The sequence below is a fragment of the Canis aureus genome, chromosome 28 (assembly GCF_053574225.1).
Source record: "Canis aureus isolate CA01 chromosome 28, VMU_Caureus_v.1.0, whole genome shotgun sequence".
NCBI classification, from domain to species: domain Eukaryota; kingdom Metazoa; phylum Chordata; class Mammalia; order Carnivora; family Canidae; genus Canis; species Canis aureus.
The window spans coordinates 16,572,072-16,597,914 of record NC_135638.1 but is presented as its reverse complement, the minus strand read 5'-3'; the positions used below and the strand labels follow the sequence as shown (position 1 = coordinate 16,597,914).

Genomic DNA, 25,843 nt, shown 5'->3' with positions numbered 1-25,843 from the left:
TATTTATATAACTTAGATAAGATAGAAATACAAGAATTTATTTCATAGCATAATCAATATTGCTTATAATCTGTGGCATATTCACACAACATTGAATCTCTCTAACGTCCGTATGTTCATTAAGGTTTTTTGTGCTTCTTCCACAGAAACAAATGATATGAAGCCGTGAGCATTATTTTCATTATTACTTTTGAGCTTGTTTGTATAAACTTTTTAATGCAATACTTTTATGAAATAAAATATTAATGAAGTTACTGGGTACATAATAGACAGTGTTTGTCAACCCTTAATTTTTCCTTCCACTATTCACAACATTGCCAGATACGTGTTTCTGGATAAAACCCCCTAGAGGTCTCCTGCAAATTCTTTTTCAATACAACCAGATCATTGCAGATAATTGTATTACACAGTATATCGATCCAAAATCGTTGTGCACCGGAAACATCTGAAAAAACATGATTATAGCTTTCTGTTTATTGTTCGTACATCATATAAGCAGGCTTTTGTGTGAATCACCTGTAAAAAAGGCAAGGTGGAAACATCAGAGAAATTACCTCTTTACAAGAATCTATTGATCACTTTAAATCAAAGAAGTGTGTTTGACATAAGATTACCTGCCAGTTTGAACATTAGGTACACTATGTTATAGCCTGGGGCAGTTGTAAGTCTGACAAAGGGATTGTAAATAAAGCATGCAGCTGCGAGCGCCTCTGGCTTGGGATCAACTCGGGCTCAAGTCCAAGGCATAGGTAAACTTAAAATAATTTACCCCCTTTAACCAGCACATAATGAATTAGAGTAGACTCTTAGGAGAACCGTGAGGCATAAATCTCTTAGTCATTTCAAAATCGGCAAACTTCATAGAAAATTCACATCATGCGTTGTTGACAAAAGGTCTTTTCTGTGTATGTGCCACAAGGTGACTCAACTAGTCTTGAAGTCAGTCTATTGGTACAAGTAGATTCTTCAAAAAATAAACTTCCTGAAGCGTTCTCATATCCATAATTTGTATGTGGCTTGATCGCTCGAAGTCCTTTTAACTTCAAGACTATTAACCTCTCAATTTCAATGTCTGAAAATTCTCCTGAAAACTCATTTTAAAAGTTTTGGTGTGGTTTTCTTTTTTCATAAGAAATATATATTTTGAAAGGTGAAAAAGCATGCAAAATGAAATACTTCACTCAAATTAGTTTTGCAACTATATGAACGAGGCTAAAAACATATCATTACAGAGGTATCAATTGTTTTCATTTGATTACATTTTTTATTGGTCAAGAGCAGGGAAGGCTAGAGTGCCATTACATATTTTTTTAAGCTTGAAGGATTTTTTTTTTAATTTTGAAAGCAAACTCATTGTAAGTCCGTTATTGGATTTTCCCCCCACACTTTAACATGTGTTGAAATTATTAAACATTTAACTCATTTGTTCAGAGAGATTTCGATGTACTTGGAATTTAATAAAGATGAGCTCTGGGTGATGCATTCTTCCTTGTTAAATATTTAGCTGTTTGCGTTAGCTCTGTGGTTTCCTGAGGCAAAAATTTAAACTGTTAATATATAGCAGGTTTAAGCTATAAAAATAGTAGATGCTGTAATTTCTTCTGGGGCAAAACTGGTCATTTTGAACACTTGCAAGAAAACAAAGTGAACATGCATGCACATATTTATTAAAATATAAGCAGTTAATTGCTCAAAATCTATAAAGAGAAACTGAGAATCAGATATTCTTAGATCTAATTTATAAGGGAGACATCATTCAACTTCAAAGATGAGTGATAAATGCAGAATATTTATATAAAGTATCTTCTTTATGAGGTTGCCTGTAAAAGATACCTCTGATGTAAGACTGTAATACCTTGGTTTCTAACTTTATTGAAGCTTAGTATAAACACCACTTTTTTGGACATAAAATGAGACTCATTAAAAGAGAAGATGCTCTTTTTATAAAAATATGGCCTTCTCCATTTCTGTTTATATTGATTTGGAGATCTTAACAGTATTTCTCTTTATCTTCATTTTGGACTGATTTTCATAAAATATCATGATCTTTAATGCAATGGATTATACATCCAGTGAGATTTAAAAATACCTCCAAAAATGCCCATTATAACATAATATGTATACACATATATCCAAACATATGATTAAAGAAATTAAAGTAAAAAATCCTACATTTACATTTGATGGCATGCATTTGAGGCACGTAGGAAAAAAAACCAGATAAATATTTTTACAAAGGGGGAATATTCTAATACAGTGTACAGATCTATATCTCTAGGAATACGGTCAACAAAGAACAAAGGAAAAATGTCTTTGTCTTAAATCACTTATTTTTTGAGAGCTTGAAGCATACTGCCTAAGTCTGCTTTGGTCTAATGAAAGAGTGCCATCTATTGGATGACCTTGAAAAAGTGCTTAAATTTCATAAATATTATACATGAAAATAAATCAGTGAAGAGCTATCATTTTGGCATAATTTAGAACATATCAGTCTTTGTCTATGTGAATATATAAAAATATTCCTGAGGTTTATGTAAAAGAAAGAAAAGGAATATTTTGCATGAATATTCTGTTATAATACACTTATGTAGCAATAGAATTGTCACAATTAAAAGGCAGCAAATTATTGTCTGATTAAGACATTGAATTTTTGAATTCAAATGTTTTATAAACTTGCGATTAAAGACATGCATCTTGTATTCCTTCATACATACCTTTGTTTACTTGTGCTTTTAAATAAAGGAATCTGAAAATTGAATGCATGATCTTGTATTTTGACAAGAAGGATCTGTTTAAATCTTCCTCAAAGTTGCATTGCATAAAATTTAAACCAAAAACAAAAGAAAAAAAACACATTAACTTGGTTTTTTAAAAGGCAATGTTCTTGTTTTATCTTTCAGCCCAAGAACTTGCCAGTCAAGATGAAAAACTTCTTCTAATGGAATCCAGCTTGAAAGCTACTCAAGAGCAGCTAACTGAGCAAATAGCAGAAACAGTTCGCCAAGAACAGAACAGTAGAAAACCCCAGGCAGAGCTGAAGACAGTGACAGAAGGGATTATTGCTTCTGAAGAAGAAAAAAATGATTACAAGTGAGTTGCTTTTTAGTATTTCAGAAAGTTTTACTTTACATACTAAAATCCAGTCAATCCTTTGACTTTCGTTGCTAAATATTTAACTCTATCTGTCTTGCAAAAGGTTCTGTGTAAATGTGCTAGCTTGTTCAATAAATTGTTGGTTCCAAAAGAGATAAACTTTAAATTTGCATCATTTCTTAACCGAAATGGCACATGCAGAGCATTGTAACTGTCCTATTCCGGTGCTAAATAATGATATGGTGGTCAACTTTCTTGTTAACTACCAAGAAATGTGCAAGGTAAGATGCAAGAGAAAGAATACACTGTGTTTCTGTAGCACCTATCTGCCAATGGCATTCTCATCTTTCTCCTTTTGGAGTCCAAAGGTTACATATGGCTCTTGTTGCCTTTCTTTTTTGTTAAAGTAGCAGCTCTAAGCAAGACACTGTTAAATTGAGAGACATTTAGAGTTAGAATTTTTTGGTCAGACCATTGAGGCATGTAAGGAACTATGAAGAAAAGTAACAAAGATCTGTGCTGTTTTGAAACATTCATGAACATTGTTTTAGTGAAACATCTTCCAGTAGTTAATTTCCGCTTTCATCATCTAAATCTTTATGTAATTATTATGGTTAATACTATATTTTCAAATGTTATCATTCACTTTTCAAATAAACGTTGGTTTCTTTTTTGAATGTTCTGATAATTAGATTTTCTATCCTCTGTGCCTTTTGCTTGATTTTCTTAGCATTTTTCAAGAATAATTTTTAAAAGTAGCATAGCCCAGATGAATCCCCTCTCCCTCTTTTCCTCTCCCCTATCCTCCCCCCCCCTCTCTATTTTTCAAAAATTGTTCTTTACTTACTGAACACTGGTTAAATTGAGTAATCACAGTTAGATAAAGCACACATAGCTAAACTTTTTTTTCTTCTTTTCATGTAACTTATACCTATGAGCACAATCCTGAGGCAAGAGCTAAACAGGCATTTGATATTAACTAATCTTTGTAAGCTAAATTCTAAACTTTCATTACTCATTGCATATCTTGATATATCTATCAATAGGACTTCAAAATATTGCATATGATGAATGCTGAAACTTTTTTTTTGATTTATGGTTTATAAAGCTAACCAAAAATGCTAAAATGTAAAAGTAAAATTTTTGAAATTTATTCATGAGGAATTTATTTCTGTGTTTTAGTCCTATGGTTTAATATCAGAAGATACTAAAAATAATTTTACAATCTAGGATGACATTTTACAGGCTTCTAAATAAAATTAAACACTCAGATAAATCCTGTTTGCGATTAACGTAACTTTAGTCAGCTGCCAGAACTCAGACAACAAAAAAGCCACATTAACAAATATTGAAAGGTAGAAATTGGTACCAAGAATTAAAAGCACATTGGGCAAAGTTTCTTTGGGAATGGCTATAGTAATGTACTATTGTTGTAAATATTATGGTCTTTTAAAAAGCTGAATTGTATTAGGGGAATAATATACTTAAGATATATTTAGATAACAAGAAATATATAAAAATGTTTGTGAACACTAATATAAAGCTAATGATAGTGGTCCATGTGAACTTAATGTTATTAAAATAATGCCAACATTTTTTTCTACAGTTACATGCCAGATAAATGCATATTATTCAGTGCACTCATAGAAAATACCATTTTTGATCAGAAAACTGGCATGCTAAGATCTGCTTCCAATCTTGAATTTTAATAAGTAAATAAACCAAGCAGTGATTCGTCCAGTTAAATAACAATGAAAGACTAAACTTAAGTTCTATATACTTGATCTGTATTTATCTATCTTATTTTCCAATATAGCTTGATCATGAAATTAAGTACACTATTCTCTCTCAATATGAAATTGTTGGTAAGGTGTACAAATATCACCTAAGAGAGTATTTAAGATTGTAACTACTTTTTTTTTTGCCTATTTGGAATTTTTTTAGCAATTAAATATCTTAGAAATCCAAAAAAATTATAAATATTATTATGACATGTTACAAGAACATGTTGAATTTAAAGAGACTGACACATGATCATAATCAAACCAATGATTATTTCTTAAGAGAAGCAAGTTCATCTTTAAAAAATATATATAGACTCAATATACATAGTCATGGGGTATGCCTACATGCTAGACATGTGTCTTGACATGAAAAAATAAAACATGCTACTATTTAAATATAAAATAAAATCAAAGCCTTTTTGGCCTAGCCAAAAAAAAAAAAAAAACATGTTATAGTTTATTTTGGGGCTCCACTCAATCGACAGGTGGCATGAATTGATCAGATTTACCAATTGATTTGGAATTGGGCAGTTCCAGACACCATTGTATTCACCAGCAAGAAGAAAGAAAAGTCACATCAGGTGTCATATGGCATGGGAACATTATAGTGAGTTCTCTTACCCAGTCATTCCTTTATTTGAAAGTCTTTGGATTTGACTAAGTGATGTAGGGTGAAATGTATAGAAAGTTAAGTTCAAAGACTTGCATAGTTTCTAGAGCTCTCAATTACAGTTGAATTTTGCTATAAAGAACAGAAGATCTCACCAGAGCAAAACATTCTGGGACCCTTTTTTTTCTCTTCTTCAAATGGGGAAACTTAATTCTGAAATCATGATTTTTTTAACCTCATAAAAATAGAAAAAAATAAAAACCTGAAACATATTTTTTTAATGTGCTAATTTAAGTCATAAAAACTAGAATGTAGGGATGCCTGAGTGGCTCAGCGGTTGAGTGTCTGCCTTTGGCCCAGGGCATGATCCCGGATTCCTCAGTTCGAGTCCCACATCAGGCTCCTTGCATGGAGCCTGCTTCTTCCTCTGCCTGTGTCTCTGCCTCTCTCTCTCTGTGTCTCTCATGAGTAAATAAATAAAATCTTAAAAAAAAAAAAACTAGAATGTATATTTTTAGAAACCTGTTACAATTTGAAATGTATGTCAGGTTTCTACATTCATCCTTATAGTGATAATGTATCCAAGTGCCTTTTTGATAAGTAAATATCTCATAATGATTTCCTCTATTCATTTACTTTAGAATAGTCATTCAGGGCTAGCCAGGTTCCAATACCAAGATCTATTACTAAGTTAAGTAATTTCTTAACTAAATGTGAAACAGTTAAAAAAAAGTAGTAAAACATTTGGCAATCAAAGGGAAGATTGTTTTTAACTTGAAAATATACCTTGTAAGTTATTGGTTCCATAAAGCTTAATGTTTTAATGAACATATAGGATTTAGATTTTATTTTTCTCCTCTCTTTTTGAACTAAATGTGAAGAACACACACCATATACTCAGTATAAGCCTGTTACACTTGAAAGATTTGTTCTGAATGTCCAGTGGGAACCTGGAAATCGTAATAATTTGTAGTATCGATTGAGTGAAGCTATGCAGCTGGGGCCTCCGGTGAATAGACAGGAATAGACATTTTATTGATTAACTTTTACAGTCATATTTTCAAGACTCCGCTGCAACATAATTTTCACTTCCCAGCTTTGTGTTGCTGCATCATGAAACTTGGATTCTTCTCTCTTAACATTTACCCACTTGAGGAAAAAAGTATGGACATGCCTTGCCAGGGTTGTGATCTACAGAGATGCAAAACTTTCTGGAAAATGATTTCTCTTAAGTGCTATTCTACCAAAAACGGTAGAAAGGAGCTGGTTATAAGAGTTTTGGGGGAAAATCATTAGAGCAACTACTGGGTAATTAAACTTCTTTCCTCATTCTTTTCATGTTTACGCATCTTACTTTTCCTGTCCTAACATCATGCTATAACGATTAAGATGGATTATCTCGTGATGATTTTGTTTTTTATTCACTAACACTTTGTCTTATTTAATGTGAGCAGCAGAAAAAAATTAATGTACTAATACTCTCTAGTCTGAAATGAAAATTATTAAATATTAAGTCATTTTGGCCGATAATTTCAGAGTATGAAAATGTGTATATATACCTATTGGATATGCATGATTTTCCCTAGTCCTGTGAGAGTTTTTAAAAATCATTTAAGCAGAAAAATGTTGTATTTGTACAGGTGAACATATGACAAATACTCTGTATATAATCATATATTTATTTACCTCAGGTTCTTGACTGCTTGAATTTTTGGTCACTGGAGCAAACTGCAGATTTTATACTTTATTTTACATATGTGTAAAATATGTAACAGAGATAGGTAGACATTAGATTTGATTTGAAAAATGGGATTTTTAAAAAGAAGTTTACATCAATTCCTTTTTTAGCTCACATCTGCATTGCTTTTATTTGTTATCTTGAAAAATCATGTTAGAATAAGTTGATCCAAATATAAAATTCAAGAGATTCATGTGACTACATCAGCCCAGAAGATATAAGATGTAATTAAATTAGACCAAAAGTTTAGCGAGTGCTAATAGTTGTGTGTAATAAATCATACTCCATGACACCGATGCCTTATACAGTTAATTTTAGGAGTTTATTTTTCATTTAATATTACTGATAATTGCTATGGAATCTTGGTTCTAAGGTTCATAGATTTGATTTTAAAAGTATGCAAAGCATTTTAAGCTTCCAATTTACTGCTGTTTTAATCCAAAATTAAAAATTGTATAAAACTAGTATTGAGTGTATGAAACTGACAAATTTTTCTTATTACATTGAATATTAAATTTTTAAATTATATTCAACAAGTTTATAGTTTTTTTCTATTGATTTTCAAAGATGTAATTATTGAGAATTCTGTTTGGTTTTTCTTCTATGATGCTTTAATTTCTTCTGCAACAAGTTTTATAAACACATTGATGTGCGATATATATGTAAAAATAGTGCTTCTTGAAGTCCCATAGTTAATGTGCCACGATTAATGTGGCACATTAATGTGCTTCAAGATTTTTCAATTACTTGCTATACATAATTGTTTTTCTTCTGATGGGATAGGTCTTTATTTATAATGAAAAGGGATTTGAAGAAAATATCTAGGAATTAATTCTTTCCTTTTTCACATTAAAAGAATGAATAAAATAATGTATAAAGGATGCAGGTTATTTTTATCACATGTGGGGCTCTTAGAAGACTCTTACTTGCATAATTAAGTATGTGTTTTCAACTTCTTTGCCAAAATAAGGAATGCAATTAAGACAGATCAAGTAATAAACATAAAATACAAAAAGTCTGAATTGAGATTGATTTCAACATAATCCTGTAGAGGAATCCCCACTTATTGATCATTTTAAAGCCCATGCATAGCACTTAGAAAGATAAAGTAAGCAAGGTCAGATAATCAAAGCATTTAAATAGTAAAAACAGCAACTGCCACTGTAGACTGCTAAAATAAATCCATAATACAAATTGCTTTAGCAAAAAGTGGATGAGCAGCTGATCTTCCTATTGAACTCTGATGCCGTTCAGTGACCACACTGGGAAAAGGATTGGGAGAAATGCCTTAAAGATCAATATTGAGTGAGATGTAGCAGGGATTCATTTTGAACATGAAAGCATTACAGGTGTGAGAGTAGAGACATCTTTAGGAGATGTCATCAAGTGGAGATTGTTTAATACAGGTAAAAAATGCCATCTATGCCTGATATGGCCAAACACCAGTCACAGAAATGCTTTCTTAACTGTTTCAAGAAATTCTTTGAATGGGTTTTAAGACAGTTCTCAGATTTGAAAGTATAGAAAGCTGACTCTATGCTAAAATAGCAGTACAACTACTTACCAAAGTAAGTTAATCTCTCTCTGTAAACATATTCTACGCATATCACGAATGCATATTTTTGGAATATCAAATAATTATGTGATTGTAGTCTGCAGTCCTTGGTGGAGGTATAAAAATTAATTATAGAACACGGCTGGAAGGTGTAGTTTTCAAATTGTATGAAAATGGAATGTACTTGTTGTGAGTCTCTTTTGGAAACTTGTTGCAATTTGAGGAGTCCTATTTTTAATGAGTGTTTGAACTCTACTGGCTAATTATATTCTTGGCTCCAGGGAAACTCCAATGGGAGTTTTCAGCATATAGATGTATGACGAGCAGAATTAGGTTTAACATATTTAATTACTTTTCTTATAGAATTTGAGTTTAATTTCTATTTAATGAGACACCTTCATGGCTATAATGAAGTTTTGTGGCCAACTGAATATGATTTAGCATAAGTACATGCAGTTTTATTGTATTTTAGAATAAAGTGGTTCTTCAGTCAAAATGGACAATAATGTGATTTAATTACTTCCACCTTTTCTCAGGTTCCCATAGGTGTCATCTTTATGTCATTATGTTTTCATAGCCTCTAAAGTCATCTTCATGTTCACTGCATGAATATTGTTGCCTTGATAAGTACACCAACAGGGTTTGCTGCACATATATTTCCAGCAGGTGTTTCTCATGGAAGATAACCATAGTCTCCTAATAATTTGAATGTAGTACTTAGAGTTTCACAGTATTACTGATTGATTCCATTTCATTTACAAAAACATTTCAATATTGAACTTCTCCATTAAATGGCATAAAACATTGTCTCATTTTAAGCTCTTTTTTTCCCCTAAGATAGAGAAGAAAGAACTAAAACGAAGATTGGTTACATTTAAGACAATTTCCATATCAAAACAAAACATTAAAAAAATGAAGCTCCAGGCTTAAAAGTTGCATAACTCAGGCTCAGTTTTCCCCATTCCCTTCTTTCCATAATGAATAGTTATTTACAACTATTGTTTAGTCTCCATGTTTGCTGTATGAATTGCTGATGGCAGCGATTTCAATGGTGAAATTGTGAAATAATATTCATAGTTGTCAGAAAAAGGTCATTCTATTTGCATTCATTAGGAACCTGGAGGACCGTGCAGTGTGTGTTTCCTTTGGGATGTTGCAGCTATTGATTTATACACAGCTGTAGGAAAAATTAATTAGGATTATATTTCACTTATTACTGCAGGCTGTGTAATAAGAAAGAAAAACATTTTTTTTTGTTAGAAAGTTGAACAGAAAAACCTAAATGGAATCATTGTTTTTTAAATCACAACTACTTTATCATATAATTTTTCTTCTATAATCTGGTTAAAGGCTTAGTGCATTTATGGAAATTTAATTAGCACTTTGAAAAATGAGTGTTTTAGTACATATCCTATATTAATAATGATAATTTAAATTAGGCAAAAAAGACATTTTTCCCTTGCTAATTGAAACTTTCCTTTCTCTAAGCTAGGGCAGTGTGTATTTGTCCACTATGAGTTTGCAGGTACTGGGAAGCTTTTGCCAAAAGAGTTCAATTAAACACTGAACAGGGACCAAAATCAGGTAGATTCTCAAGCTGAAGAAACAGATTACATTAATGAGAATTTTGGTAGTAAAAGGAGAGAGAAAAAAAAGTTCACTTAGTTTTTATATTTTCTGTCTAAGAAATAATATATAATTAGGTTCTTCTATAAATTTAATACTTCAAATAAACTAGAATGTGACACTGATCATATTCTCACTTTCTGTGATAACATTAGATTTCAAATTGTTTTACAAAATATACTTGGTTTCTTTCTATGAACCCCATGCATATTCTAAGTGAAAAAATATTGAATTCAGTTCTCCACATTGTTTATATGTGACACATGTTTGAGATTAATCAAATTGTAGTCACTTCTAATTAATAGCAGGGAATAATTTCGAAATGGGGCAGAAACAGATGACAAAAGATAGTTTGTGTGTGTTCAAGACATACTTTATGAATGGAAACACATGCCTATTGTGACATTCCTGACTTGAAAATTTTATTAACTTGCCTATTGTCTTTCAGATATGTGACATTTTAAGAGAAACTCACTGCGTGGCCTAGAGTGGACTTTGGTGTTGAATCAGTATTTAGGGAAAAACAAAATCAAAGAGAGATCTTTTGATGCCCTCATAAAACCTACAACTAAAGCATTAAAATCCAGTTGTAATATTGGAAGTTTTTAGCTCTTTTGAAAGGAGTTTGTTTATAGGAGGTCAACAGTGAAACTGAGTACAAATACAGGTTCTTTCTGTACATTTTATCGATTAACTAGTATCTAAAAAATAATGATGAGGATTAAAAATGCATTACTTCCCACTCCAAAACTTTTAACTACATTAGGTATGGCCATAAGAATCTATTCCTTAATGTACTGAGTAGACTATAAATTGGGTAAACATTTTGTCCTCTTGCTTATCTGCTTCAAATGCTTGGGGCCCCTTTAAGAGAAAGCAGTTTTATCTTGAGTAATAGGGAACTTTGCCTTTCCAGAGTGATAAGCAATATTTTCCACCTTGGCACATTTTGTATTCTGTTGTAAAAATTATATGAGGTAATTATACTGAGATTCATTGCAAGCTGTTGGCTTTTGTAGTGCATCTAGCTTGTCCAGTTTGTTTTTAGAATAATGTTGTGTTAGGTTAATAATGAGGTAAGTAACTAAGACTTTTATAAAAAATCATGGGGGGCTAGGCTAAAATTTTGAATAACTTTCTTAACTAAAACAAAATGACCGGAACTATATTGCTTAGGAAAACTTATTGATCAAGCTATACGCTGAATTGGTATTGTTATATACCTTGTGCTTCCATGGCACCTAATGCATACTCGATTAGAATGTGCCCCTCTTATGTTATTTTACCTATTGGTATATTAATAAAGGCACATTTCCCCCACTGGATGTCTTTGTGTTCAATGATCTTCCAGGACCATTGGAGGCACTACCATATTTTACCTAGTTTTGATTAGATTAGGAAGAGATGAAGAGAATGAATTTAACTGTGTGTCTTGTCCAGTATATTATCTCTCACCTTGTGAAACATGCTGAGTTGCCAGGCTGACCCCTACCATCTAGTGAGAATATAGAAGTTGACCTTTATCAAAGTATAGTACCAAACTTGAACCCTAGCTTATGTCTTGTTTTGGACAACCCATTTAAGACTGGAAAAATAGGATGAGAAAATGGAAGCTTTCTTGAAATAGATGAGACAACGGGTGCTACGTTATAAAAAATTTAAAAAATAACATGTGATTAGTAAGGCAAGTATACTCACAGTTTTACTTTCATCATCTGATGGTGTGGCCTGGATATTTGTATTCCCCTCAAATTCATATGTGGAAATATTATTCCCCAAAATGATGATATTAATAAGTGGGGTCTTTGGGAGGTGATTAGATCATGAGGGTAGAACTCTCAAGAATGGGATTAGTGCCTTTGTACAATGAGCTGAGAAAGCTTCCTTGTTTCTTCCACCATGTGAGGACATGTAGAAAAGCCATCTATATGCCAGGAAGTGGATCTTCACCGGAAACACAATCTGTTTCTTGATCTCTGATTTCCTAGCCTATGGAAACATGGGAAATATATTATCATTTATAAACCATCCAGTTTATGGTATTTTGTTAGCACAGCCCAAATGAACTAAGGTGGGTGGGGAAAAGAAAAGGAAATTAAGAATGGTAAATTAAAAGAAGTGAGGAAGGAGTAGGTCCTGATGCCATATAGACTGGGACTGAGGATGCACAGAAGATGAAGAGCTAGTGGACATGGAGGATACAAGAAAAAAGTTGGTCATTGATAGGGCAAGGTATCAGATGATATACAGATGTTTATGACATGTAAATATAGACCTACAGACACTATAGAGTGTGGGTGAGTGATAGATAAAGATGTAGGGAAAATCTGAGGGCATGTTTAAAAAATGAGAACACTTTTGAAATACAATCATCTGATGGAATGAATATGATGGAGGTTTAGAGGACTGGGATCAGGACTATCAAAAACTATCAAAACCATTCAGCATTGTAGAATATAAGGGAGCATATACTAACGTGTGCTTAAGAAAAATTAAACACACACAATATAGAGATTTTATAGGCCAAGGATTACTAAGTATAAGTGAATCTGAAATGCCAATTAATTCATTTAACAACTATTTCCTTAGGTCCTACCGTAATGTGCCTAACAATAATCTAAGCCCTAGGTATAAACAGTGAATAAAATGACTAAGTCCCTGTGTTCAGGGAAGTCATATTCTAGTGGGAAGTTAGATAACAAAGAGGTAAAACAAATATTGCATAAGATTATACAATGTAGTTTGTGTCCTTCATGGATTTTATAGTTTTCTTCCATCACATTACAGAAGACTTGGATATTAGGGATGTGGTCATACTTGAATGGCACAGCTTCCTCTAGTTCTGGAAATATCCTTTGCCCAGGCATCCATCCCTTTGGGTTTTTTATTTACCTGCTTTCTGAAGACTGGAAAAGGTGATATTTTAATGCTTGCTTATAATAAAAGCCCTGAAAACTTTATAGTAATAACTACAAATTATTAGAATACATGCCCAAATAACATTTTCACTTGTATTGCAGACATCCGTATTCTTTCTCTTCTTTTAAGTTTGGCACAACTTTAAAATCAGGTCCAGGCTTTTCTTCTTTGGATTTTCTCTTTATCCTTGTTCTCATGGCCTCACTTATTGAGACAGATCCAAAATGTTAGAAGCTGGGGGCTATCTCACATACATGCCAAGTATCCCCCTTTCCTCACACTTCTTCCACTCCTGGTAGTTAACCTAATTTTCCCATTAAAATTATTCTATCCTTTATCAATTATTGCCACCAACTGTCTCTACTTTTCTGGGGACCTGAACCACTTTATTTATACTCCATTTATAGAACACTCAACCAGAGGTAGAATCAAACCAGCAGTGACTGCTCTGTATCTAGATTATTCTTGATTTGAATTAAGGCAACAGATAAGCCAAGGTCAGTCTACCAGAGTTAATTAGACATCTCAAAAGAGCTCAGAAGAGTCCAACCAGAAACCAAGTAATTTAAGATTTCAAAATTATTTTCAAAAAATAAAATGACAAATACAAATCTTAGAAAAGGTTTGGACTTATTAACAGTGAATGTTTCTATGGTGTGGGGCCTAACTGACATACCTAATTAGTTGCTAATATACCTATTGTTGATGGAGAGAAATGTAACATTTTTTTTGTTTGTTTTGTGTTTGCTTTATTCCCGTCATGCTAAAGCCTGATATGTCCTTTTTTATGATTTTAGAGACTTTCCCAATTTTATCCAATAAGTCTCTGTAACCATTTGAATCCTTCAACTGGAAGTGAAACTCATACATAACTGAAGACCTTCATCGAGAGCATCATAGATGTCTTGCTTCTTTAAAATAGAGGCTGGGACCCTCAAGAATGAGTGAGCAAAACTGTGTGCCGTATAAGCTTGAAAATGTGAACATAATGAGAAATTTTGTGGTGCCCAATAATGAATCCGATTGTGGAAACAAGAAATATACTGACATCTCTTGGATAATCAAATAATCAGTTTCTTTTTAGCTGATGTTGTATCTAATTTAAGCCTGAACTCAGGTAAAATTATTCAAAATTATTTAATGGGAATTCAAAATACCATTATAATTAATGAGAATGCTTTCCAGTTTTTTGAGCACTAAGTATATACTAGAGTCCATACTGATTGTCTTACATGCATTGTTTCATTTGTGCTTTATCTCAGTTGATTAAAATGAATATCATTGCTATTACTTTCAAGGAAGGAAACTTAAGATGAATAGAGATGAACGAATTTGCTGGTATATGTATACCTGAGATTTAACCTTGTTATGTATATTATACATACGTATAATCGTATGTAAGGTATATTATACCTTAAAGCTTATATTTCAACTATTAAATAAACTACATCAATTTGAAACTACAAATATACCTGAAGAATATACTGAATATACTGAAGAAGGACTTGGTAGGTGAAGATGTAGAATAATTTTTTAAATAGTAGCTTCTGGAGTCAGAGAATTTATTTCAACAACTGTGGGTTATTCCAAAAAGCACATACTATTGTTACAATTATAATTTATAAATATGGAAAAAAAAAATGAAAATAATGTAAAAGTAAACTTTAAACACAAATAGAAAATTCCAGCATGTTGGGCAGCCCCATAGCTCAGTGGTTTAGCACTGCCTTCAGCTCAGGGCGTGATCCTGGAGACTCCGGATCGAGTCCCACGTCGGGCTCCCTGCACGGAGCCTGCTTCTCCCTCTGCCTGTGTCTCTGCCTCTCTCTCTTCTCTGTGTATTCTCGTGAATAAATAAATAAAATATTAAAAAAAGAAAATTCCAGCATGTCTATTATAAGATATTCTAGGAAAAAAAAAAAAAAAAAGCCTTAACAACACATTAACCAATCCTGGCCAATGGACCAGAATATGATTCAATTGAAAATGTTTTAAACCATAATGCCGGAACAGTTCCACTTGCTCAGGATATTTCCAAACAATAACTATTACTACATACCCACATATGTACTACATATAACACAATGTAATTTTAATCAGGGAAGTAATGCAGTTGTAGAAACTGAAGAATATGAATTTCACCTTGACACTGGAAATGGTTTGATATGTATTTACTTGGCTTTTAATAGAACTAAGACTCTATGATACTTTGAGAAAAATTCTGAAGATTTATCTTCTCAAGATTTCTCTAATTTTCTTAAGGCATCCACATATACATTTTCAAAACATAAAATATACATTAATGCATTTGTTTGCTAAATCCAAAAGGATGTGGGAAGACTTAAAATTACAACATTCTCAATAGAAATAAATGGCAAAAACCAAAAATATGGCAGAAGTGGGAATGAGCACAGTGGTTACAGCACAGATGCTAGCTGTTACAGCTCAGAAATCATTGCATTTGATTACCTGACATCAGCAAATTAACACTTGGGCCCAAATGCAATATGCCTGATGGCTGAATTAAGGACACTAGAATTTTACTGGTAAGAAGGGACCCAAGACAAAGCTGGAATATCAAGATGACAAAGACTGAGAAAGAAGGGAGATTCATCTATTTCACCATGTTGGCAAAAGCTGCCCCTCGTGAAGTTTCCATGGGGGCACACCCTGTTTTGGGAAAGGAACATAACTTCACTGGCACAAAGGGGAACAGAAACAGGATGTAAACGATCAGAATAATTGTGCCAAACCATTGACCTTCATTATTTTGAAGAAAACAAGTACGCAGGACTTTATTTTCTTGGTGCTCCCAAGAGAACCGTGCTACCTTTATGACCTTACAAGGCTGGGTTAGTTTGCCTGTCTAAAAGCATTTTTAGAAAACCTTGCTCTTATTCTCAAGTTATGCACTTGAATAAATATACATTGCTTGGCCCAGATATATTTTCCTCCTAATGAATTAGCCAAGATTTCTGGTCTGATGTCTTACTGTGAATAGCATTTTATTGAGAAACAAAAAGAAATTTGTGAAATTCCCCTGTAGGAATGAATGGTTTAGTTGTTATTCATGACACTTCCACTGCTCTCTGACCTTCTGGATACTTTATGCTGATAGAGAAAAGCATGCAAGCCCTCTGCGGCAAAGACAAGATATTTTGGGAGAACAGTACTTTCTATGGAACAGCTTTTACTTTTTTCCTTGATGGATCTGGAATTATAACTCTACTATTAAATTCAACTGTATACACGTAGACAAGGAAAAAGGTGCAACCGTGCAATGCCCAGAGTTAAAGGGGCACATATTAGCATTTAAGAAACAAATCGGCACAGAAAGAAGACAAGGAAGGAATGACAAGGAAGAAACAAATCGGCACAGAAAGAAGACAAGGAAGGCTGAAAAAATGAAATCAATATACCAACTTGCATTTTTTTTTGCATTTTAGTTTCACATATACATTGGAGATGTAATTTTTATTATTCTTATAGAAAATCACTATGCATCAATGATTTAAATCTGCAGGAATTTCCATCCACTTTTTTTCACTATGAAGGAATCAAACTAGAGAAATTCTGTGAACTACCTCATGTCTGGAGACTGGAAACTGATTTTCTGATGAATCTCAATAATTTTCTAATTAGGAGTTTATTAAATAAAGTCCAAATTTTACAAAAACACTTTTACCAAAGGATTTTGTATTTCCACTGCACTTGGCTTAATATGCATCTGGGGGTTGAGGTTCAGTAGATAAGCAGCAAGAATATAAAGTGCAAAACAATTCTTACCCTTAGGTGAATATTTCAAATATGTTATTCTTTGCTGGAGGTTAAGTGAAATTTTTGCTCATGCAAGAAATAAATTCTGCTTAGGTAAAATGTAGTGTATTATTTTCCTTCTTATAATTAATAAGTGGCCTTGAGGAATCAAAATCGCTGAGTAGTATGATAAAGCACTTGTTAATGGAGATACATTTATCCAATGAAATATTTGTGTTTTTTTTTTTCAGAAATGAAAATCTCTTCAGCTAAATTGTATCATGTAGTCAGTTCTCTGCTCTCACAAATTTAAATATCAGACCATGCAAATTACACAATAACACTCAAACCTGATCTTGACGGGGCTCAGGAGAAATGTTGGCTTTGCACAAGAGAAGGTTTAAGATGTCTAGGCTCAAATGTTCTTGGATTTGACTGCAGCAGATAAAGAAATAGCATTCAACTGCTCTATAGGAATAGACAAAAGATGAACAAATGTGTTGTTTTTTTCTTTCTAATAGTAGTAAGAACTATTCTTAAAGGATTTTTACTGGATATAATTGTAAACAACATGTACGGTTAACTCCACATAAAGTTCAGTTTGGCTTATAGAAATGATTTAAAGTTAATATGTTGTATGAATTACTTGTTTTTCCTTAAAAACAATGGAAAGCTCAAATAATAGAACATCTCATAATGGACTAGAGAGTCAGATACACTTGACTTGGAATCCTTATAAGCTATTGCCACTTTGAGCAAATTACTTCTAAGACTCAGTATTTTCATCTCTAATTTGTAGATAATAATATCTTTCTCATAGGGATGTTATGAGAAGGTAGACAATTTTGTAGAGGTCATGCACTGGCCTGACACAGTCGTGGTTTTCAATAATTGGTAGACATTGTTGAATTAGAAATAAGGTTTGTTTCATCAGATAAAAGATGCTACAATTTTTTTAATAACAAAAACTCCACCATTGGGACCTAATGGATACAAGATTAAGCAGATTAATGTATTTAGAGCGTGTATCACGATAAATGGATATAAAGTCGTCCCTAGCAACCCCCAAATGAAGATTTTTTTTTGATGAGTTTCAACTGCACATGGATTATTGCCTGGCACGAGCCTCAAGAACACAAAGGATTTTCCTCCAAAGCCCAGCAGCATCATATATGAAATATTATTAATCTCTTTAGAGAAAAAGAAAAATCTGGTTCTCTTAGAATTGTATATAAGTATTCCCTTTAAACTTGCAGTCTCTTCAAATTCAGCATTTTGCAAACTATGTTAGATATAGCTTTAACATAACCTTTGTAAGAAGAAGGAGATTGATTAATTTGCTGCTGACAAGAGTTCACATTCTTTTTGTTTTTCTCAGAGGATGCATCTGCTTCCTATTCTGAACATGGTTCTACTTACAATCTAATTGCGCTACCCTACACTGCCCTATTATTTTCTGAATCTGAGCCTACATTTTAGGCCAATCATCGAAGAGTACAGGAAGAGAAGACTTGGAAATTGAAGGCTACACATATACATACTAGTCTCGTTACATTTATCAGTATAGCTCCTTCAGATTGTGTAAGCATGCAGTTCTATGCTTTAGGCTTGTCCTCACAATTTCCTGAGATAGGTCAGAATTATTGTCTCCATATGAGGTGTGAGATTTGTCATCTAATGATAAATGGTTGAATGATTTAAGCACTTACTTGGGCTTCATACTTATGTTGTTCCTTTCACTGGGTCTTGGGCTGAGTAGTTAGAATATTTTGTCCAGATGTATAAATGGAGACTTTGAAGAAAAAAAAATCATTCAGGTTTTATTAAGCTTAACTCTTAAAATATCACCGTGTATAGTAATTAAATTAGTATCCATGAAGCACTATAATAAACGAGGTACGATTTAAAGAAAAGATTGCATATGTAAAAGCTGAATTCAAATTAAGGTCTCCTTCTTTCCGTGTTAACTTAGTGAATTTAAGCTTTGTTGCAGTGCCTCATTCCCTAGAAAGCCATCGGGGGTATTCAACCCAATTTTAATAATATATCTATTCCATCATAAACTTGAGTTAGAAGGTTTTGGGAGATTGACCTCTTGGAAACAGCTTTATGTTTGAGCTTGGTACATATGGTTGAAGTCTTGAATTTCTGTTTTTTTTTTTTTTTTTTTTCTGTCTACATATCAAATCTTTAATTAGAAATTAACCCAATCAACTCTGCTTAGCATAAGAATATCTACTGCAAAGGTTAGTACAAGAGATGAATCCTACCTCACAACAGAATCATCAACCTAAGGATTACAGAGGGTAAAATCATTCACTTACCCTGTCAAATGGTCTTTTCTGAATACTGATTTAATCTATTACATTTCTAGTAATATACTAGGGATGCAATATTAGATATACTGAATATATTATAAACTAATATATACTAATTATACACTACACTACAATTATATACTAATATATACTAATATACTGAATATACTAAGCATTGGCAATTTGTTATAGCATAATGTTTAGTATATTGACACTGAACATGCAATACTGAACATTTGTTAAAATAGATACCTAACATGTTCTAAAAGAAGGCTATTGGAAATTTTATACATCATATATATAATCCCAAAGCCATCATTTTACAACTGAACCAAAAGGGTCAGAAAGATGATTTAATTTGGTGATGTCACATGGCTAATAAACTCCAGGTTAAAGTTTTAAATCCAGGACTTCTAACTTGAAGGCCAGCATTTATTCAATTATGTTATGCTCAATTCTTTTTTTTTTTTTTTAAGATTTTATTTATTTATTCATGAGAGACACAGAGAGAGAGGCAGAGACACAGGCAGAGGAGGAAGCAGGCTCCATGCAGGGAGCCCGACGTGGGACTCCATCCCGGGTATCCAGGATCATGCCCTGGGCTGAAGGCGGCGCTAAACCGCTGAGCCACCGGGACTGCCCACTCAATTCTTTTAACACTATTAAGGGTTAATAGAATTTTTTTTAAAAAAATATGTTTTCTCATTAGTCTTGATTTTCCTCCACCAGTAGTTAAAACCAATGATCCACTTATTTAATAATACTTTCATGAACAATGACCATGCCTTTGCCTCTGTATATTCTCAGCATCCAGACCAGTGTTCTGCGTAAGTGTCCAATCACTGTTGACTCAGATGGGTAGAATTCATCCCCTAAACCAAACATGTCAAACCTTGGATGGCTGTTCCCATCTGGCATATCTAATTTTCCCAGAAATACAAATGTTCTTTCATTCTATTGCAAGAATGTTTCATTTTAATGTATCAGGTTCTTTTTTTTTTTCCTTTTTAATTATCATATCAGGAAATTCTTTGGCAAAATACATTAGAATCCCTCTAGCCATAGAATTTTTTCCATGGGTTACAATTTCTTATTTTTCCCTTTACATTTGGGGATTTAATTAAGAAAATATTAATAAAGCTACAGTAAGACATCACAGTACAATAAATAATAAAGAATACTTATTTGCACTGTATTCTATATAGTATAGAGTCCACAAAATGGAAAACTAGAAAATTAAAACTCATATAACTTTTATAGAGAAAATATAAGGGATACAACTGACAAGGTAATCTTTACTTTTACAAAAAATATTCATATAAATTTCCATAGTATTATTTTAACTTAATGCTAATAAATCACCAAGAAGCTTTTAACATAGGTCATTCTAATGTTACCTGAAGACATTGTAGTTCCTGATGATTATAAAAGAAAAAATCCAGTTCATGCATGAACTGCTAAACAGAAATACATTCTACTTTGTTTGAATGTGTGGAGATTGAATTTTTTTCTATAAATACAGATGAACCACATAGATTCTTGAAAGTAGTTCATTCACAATACTCTCTTCTCATTGATATCTATATGAATACAGTTGTACCTGTTTATCTGTATAAGCACACACACACACACACACACACACACACACACATATGCGTATGCTAAGTTGATGAACTCATCAAAGAAACAGTAACCCCCTATTCAAATAAAGAAAATAAATATACCCATTGACCACAATTAGGCTCCCTGGATAGTACCCTCATGGTCCTGTAGTGGTCCTTTGCTTATACTCTGTTTCCTTATATGGACTTTGTATTATATTTTTAAGAAACCAGGTGGAGTACTTAACATTGACTTAGAACTCAAATATTTCTGAAACTGTTATTTTTCCCATGTGTCTCTCTTCATTCTTAGTATGACATTTTCCTATAACTTTCATAAATATATATTCCTATTGTATGATATATCCAAATAAAATGTTTATATAAACAATATTCATTTATTCATTCAATGTTTTATTCACCCAACAAATATTTATTATTATTTACTGTGTACGAGGTACCTTTTAATAACAGAAGGATATAGCAGAAAAACAGACAAAAAATATTTTTCCTAATGGAGCTACATCAAACTGAAGAGACAGATACAAAATAAAACTATCTATTTTTACTTGTGATGAGTTTTGCAAAGGAAAAACACATTGTGCAATAAGAGTGTATATAAAAATAACTTAAACCCCAACCAAAGTGTCTCCTTTAATTAAAAAAAATTCAATAACGGTTTGGTTTGCAAGCCAAGGTGTGTCATGTGACTTCAGGTGGTTATTCCGTACACTGCTATGACACACATTTCCTTTTTTATGAGGAGATTTTTGGGAAACTATTGTCTCACATCTGACAAATTTTTGAATTTTGGGATATTTGTTTTAAATAATAAATTTATAAATAATATCACAGCTTATAAATTATAAAAATGATTTTCTGATTCCTCCCTTTCTTTAATAGAAAATAGAGCCTCAACAAGTTGATTCTGCACAGATTTGCAAGTGTAGGATAGAGAGTATTTCTAAATGTGAAATATCAAGAAAAGCTTATGAATGTTCATTTAGAAGCTTGGTCATATAGGTCAACTCATGTTTGGAACAAATGGAACACATGGAAAAATAAACGAATATATTAGCAATACAAGTCAACAACCGTCTGATAGGAAAGATTATATGTAGCCTTAACACATAATCATTACACAAAAGAAACAGTACCAAAATTTGCCATGTGATAAATATGTAGGAAAGCATATTATTTATTTTTCTTTTTTAAATGATACAAGTGCAATGTGTTTGCCACCAATTTAAGTCAATTACTCATAATTATATCTTTACAGAAACAGCTGTCTTAAATTGAATTCCCTGAAAAACAGGTTCTGAGGTGGAGAGTTCTGGGTAGAAGTTCTAAAGAGGATCCTCTTGGAAGATACAGGAAAGCAGGAAAGGGAAGGGATGGGTTCGATGTTCTTTGTGTTTATCTTGCTTACCTCTGGGTGTATAATCCACTAGTTTGGGTCAATTTTTCAAATACTGATTCTGACTCATTCTCTCTCTTCTCTTTCTGGACATCATCTACATGCATGTTAGACTAATTGCCTGGGTCATTTATAGGTCTTATACTCTCTTCTATACCTTTCTTTTCCCCCCTGTTTTCAGTTTACATATTTTTTTTTTATTTTTTGTTGATTGAACCAAAAAACCCTATCTTCTATTTTTCTCTTGTTATTAAGCCCATAATTGAGGTCTCAATTTCATTTATTTGAGTTTTAGTTCTAGAATCCCTTTTGATCATTTTTATAGATTCTAGTTTTTTTTGTTTTTTTTTTTTGTTTTTTTTTTAGATTCTAGTTTTTGATGAAATTCTCCATCTTCTAATTTTTTCGGTTCTGTTCCTCTATATTTCAAATATATGAATTGTTATTTTAAAATCCTTGTCAATAACCCCAATATCTTAATCTCTTTTTATTTATTTTGGTCTTTGGCTATTTGGTTTCATTTCTTGTCATTCCTGTTGAATGATTAGACTGGCAAATGACTTGTAAGGACATCAAATGACATACATTTTGTTTAAAAAATGGATAGGCTCCAAATAGTCTTACCTTCCTCTAGGTAGCCAGATGTGGTAGCTATTAACTTAATCAAATCAGAACTTTTGCTGATTCAAATCCAGCCTGCAGGTTTGGTATGGCTCTCTGTCTACCTTAGGTTTGTCCCATTCTTCAAGCATAGCTCTCCAGAGTTCAGATGAGAACCTGATTATTTTCACCAAGGTCCTTCTGACAGCATGACTTGAACTTTAATGTTTATTTCTCAACAGTGAGAATGCCAGATAGCTCTCTTTGCTCTTCAGACATTTTGACTCAGATTTTTAATCTTCCATCCCATACAACTTAAGAATTTGGGCAATTCTTTTGATAGGGAATCAAGCTATCAGCTTGAAACCCCTCAAGACTGGAAGTTTGTGTTATTGTCTTTTTCTTTTCCATTGTGAAACTGCCCAAAACTTGGTTATTTTTCTCTGTCTCCACCAGCAGAAGTCTTCAACTTAGATTACTGTTTTCTTGCTTACAGGGAAAACTATTGTAGTTTCGACCCATAGGCAACCAACCTTCCCACAATTCAATCCAAAAAGGAAGGGTAAAAATGATTTAATTTGGGGAGTTTATTATTTGATTACCATGACAAGGCAATTTCAAAACTTTGAATAGTAAAGATGAACTTGTTTAATCATTTCAATGATAATAGAGCCCAAGAAATAACTTTAATTAATAGAGTGTCTGATATTTATACATCGAAATTATACTAATTAAAAATAGCTATATATTTCCAAACATATTTCATCATTTATTAATAAATAGTTTGGAGGAGACGCTTATATTTTGGGAAACAATTATGTCACCTTTGTTAGTGCATCATTTTTACTGTATTATAGGAATAAAAATAATATTTATTACCAACAACCACATACTAACTAGTTCAGCAAATTCCTTTTCCAGAACAAAACTATCATCACTTTTCTTTTTTTTTTATGTCAGCATGGAGTTCTGCTTAAATGTATCACACAGTGACCCAGGCTTAAAGAGCAACCACTATTCATATTATTTTTCAACAAGTTACATATTTCTGTAAACCTTTGCCTTATTTATGGAATAAAAGGATATCACAAGATAATTTCTGAACATTTTATCCCTGATACAGTATTTGGCTCTATGTCCATTCAGGAAATGTTTTTCCTGTGTTAACTGCATACATTCACACTCTCTTGTTATTGTTTATCCACAAGATAATTTGATTCAATGTCATTCAATTCAAACCCTAAATTTCATTTGGAAACAATGACCTGTGTGTGTGTGTGTGTGTGTGTGTGTGTGTATGTGTATGTATCAAAACACAAAACCATGTCAATGTCCATCCTTGAAAGGTTAAGTGAGTTAGAGATAAATTACACCTATTGCAAACTTCCAGTACAGTATCCTTTCCCTCATTCTTCCACTTTTACTTTGAACAGCAATATCTGAATGATGAATAGACCCAATTTATTAACTATTGCTCATATCACAAACTTCCTCCAAATACCTTTTCTCTTTCTCATAATGCTTCCTAAAACCTACTATTAGTCTTTAACAATACCTATGAAAGAGCCAACAGGTTTTTTTTTTTTTAAGATTTTATTTATTCATGAGAGACACACAGAGAGAGGCAGAGACATAGGCAGAGGGAGAAGCAGGCTCCATGCAGGAAGCCCGATGTGGGACTCAATCCCAGGACTCCAGGATCACACCCTGAGCTGAAGGCAGACACTTAACCGCTGAACTACCCAAGCATCCTGAGCGAACAGTTTCCAAAGTGATTTTTCCCTTGACTCTCCATTTGGTGTGCCCCAGCAATACAATTGGGCAACTATTTTACTCCAAACATCGACATCCATTTTATATTCCCCATAACAATAATTTAAACACACTCATTTAATTTCTACTTTGAACTTCCCTTGAAAAAGCAGAGCATTCCAATGTGATATGAAATGGTTTTAGTCAAGAACATCCTGCTCACATTTGGTGACTATGATATGAATTGTTGCTTAACTGAATCTAGTGTGATATTTCTAGTTTGTCCACTCATACAATGATGGAGTTATATTAAAGAATAATATGATTATATATTTATCAAGATACCCCAGAATACCTACTATTCATCTATTTACTCCTCCTTTCATATATATACCAAAAAAAGTAACATAAGCCTTTACTATGGTCTAGAAGACTGGCCCTCGAGTTTATATTTCAGTTGAAATTGGGTCGAGTTTATATTTCAATTGAAATTAGACGAGGAGAACACTCTTTCAAGGCCAACAGACTAGTCTTTCTCCTAAACCAAACCTGAATCCATAATTAATTGACCACTCCAAAGAGAAAATAAATTAAATACATAAAATAAATAACTGCCAGCATCACAGATAAAGGATGAGCAAGAGAACAAAAATAGGATTTGTGTTAGGTCTTGTGCTGATCAGATCTCAGATGTCCACCACAAGAATTTTCAGGCTAGGACTGCCTCTTTGCATTCCACTGTTGTGTTGAAGGAAGAAGTTCCAAGAAGACAAAGCTCCATGCTTGGTAAATAAAAACAGGGAGTCTTCTCTCCATTCTGACTGGACAGGTGGAAAAGATGATTTACCCTTTTTGCATTGAGTTTTCACTTTGAAAACTCTTCTCCTTCAAAATACAATCTGTCCATTCCCTCCAACCTCAGTAATGCCTTTTATCCTTTGAAGGTGGTATTTCTCCCACTTGATTCTGATCAATTCCTGGACTTCCCTGTGGGGAGGTTGTCAGGCAGAAAGAAAAGAGGTGAAGATGAAAAATCTTTCACTTACCTTGGTGGTGAAAAATATTGATTTATAA

At 32.8% G+C, this 25,843-nt stretch overlaps 1 long non-coding RNA gene across 1 annotated transcript in view; it reads left to right on the top strand.

Annotated features, from left to right (window-relative positions):
• Positions 1 to 2,902: 2,902 nt before the first annotated feature.
• The window catches only part of LOC144300469 (uncharacterized), a 58,146-nt gene continuing 35,205 nt past the window's right edge, over positions 2,903 to 25,843 (top strand). Inside the window, exon 1 of the long non-coding RNA XR_013367121.1 lies at positions 2,903 to 3,090. This is a non-coding gene — a long non-coding RNA (uncharacterized LOC144300469). The remainder of the gene's footprint in view (positions 3,091 to 25,843) is intronic.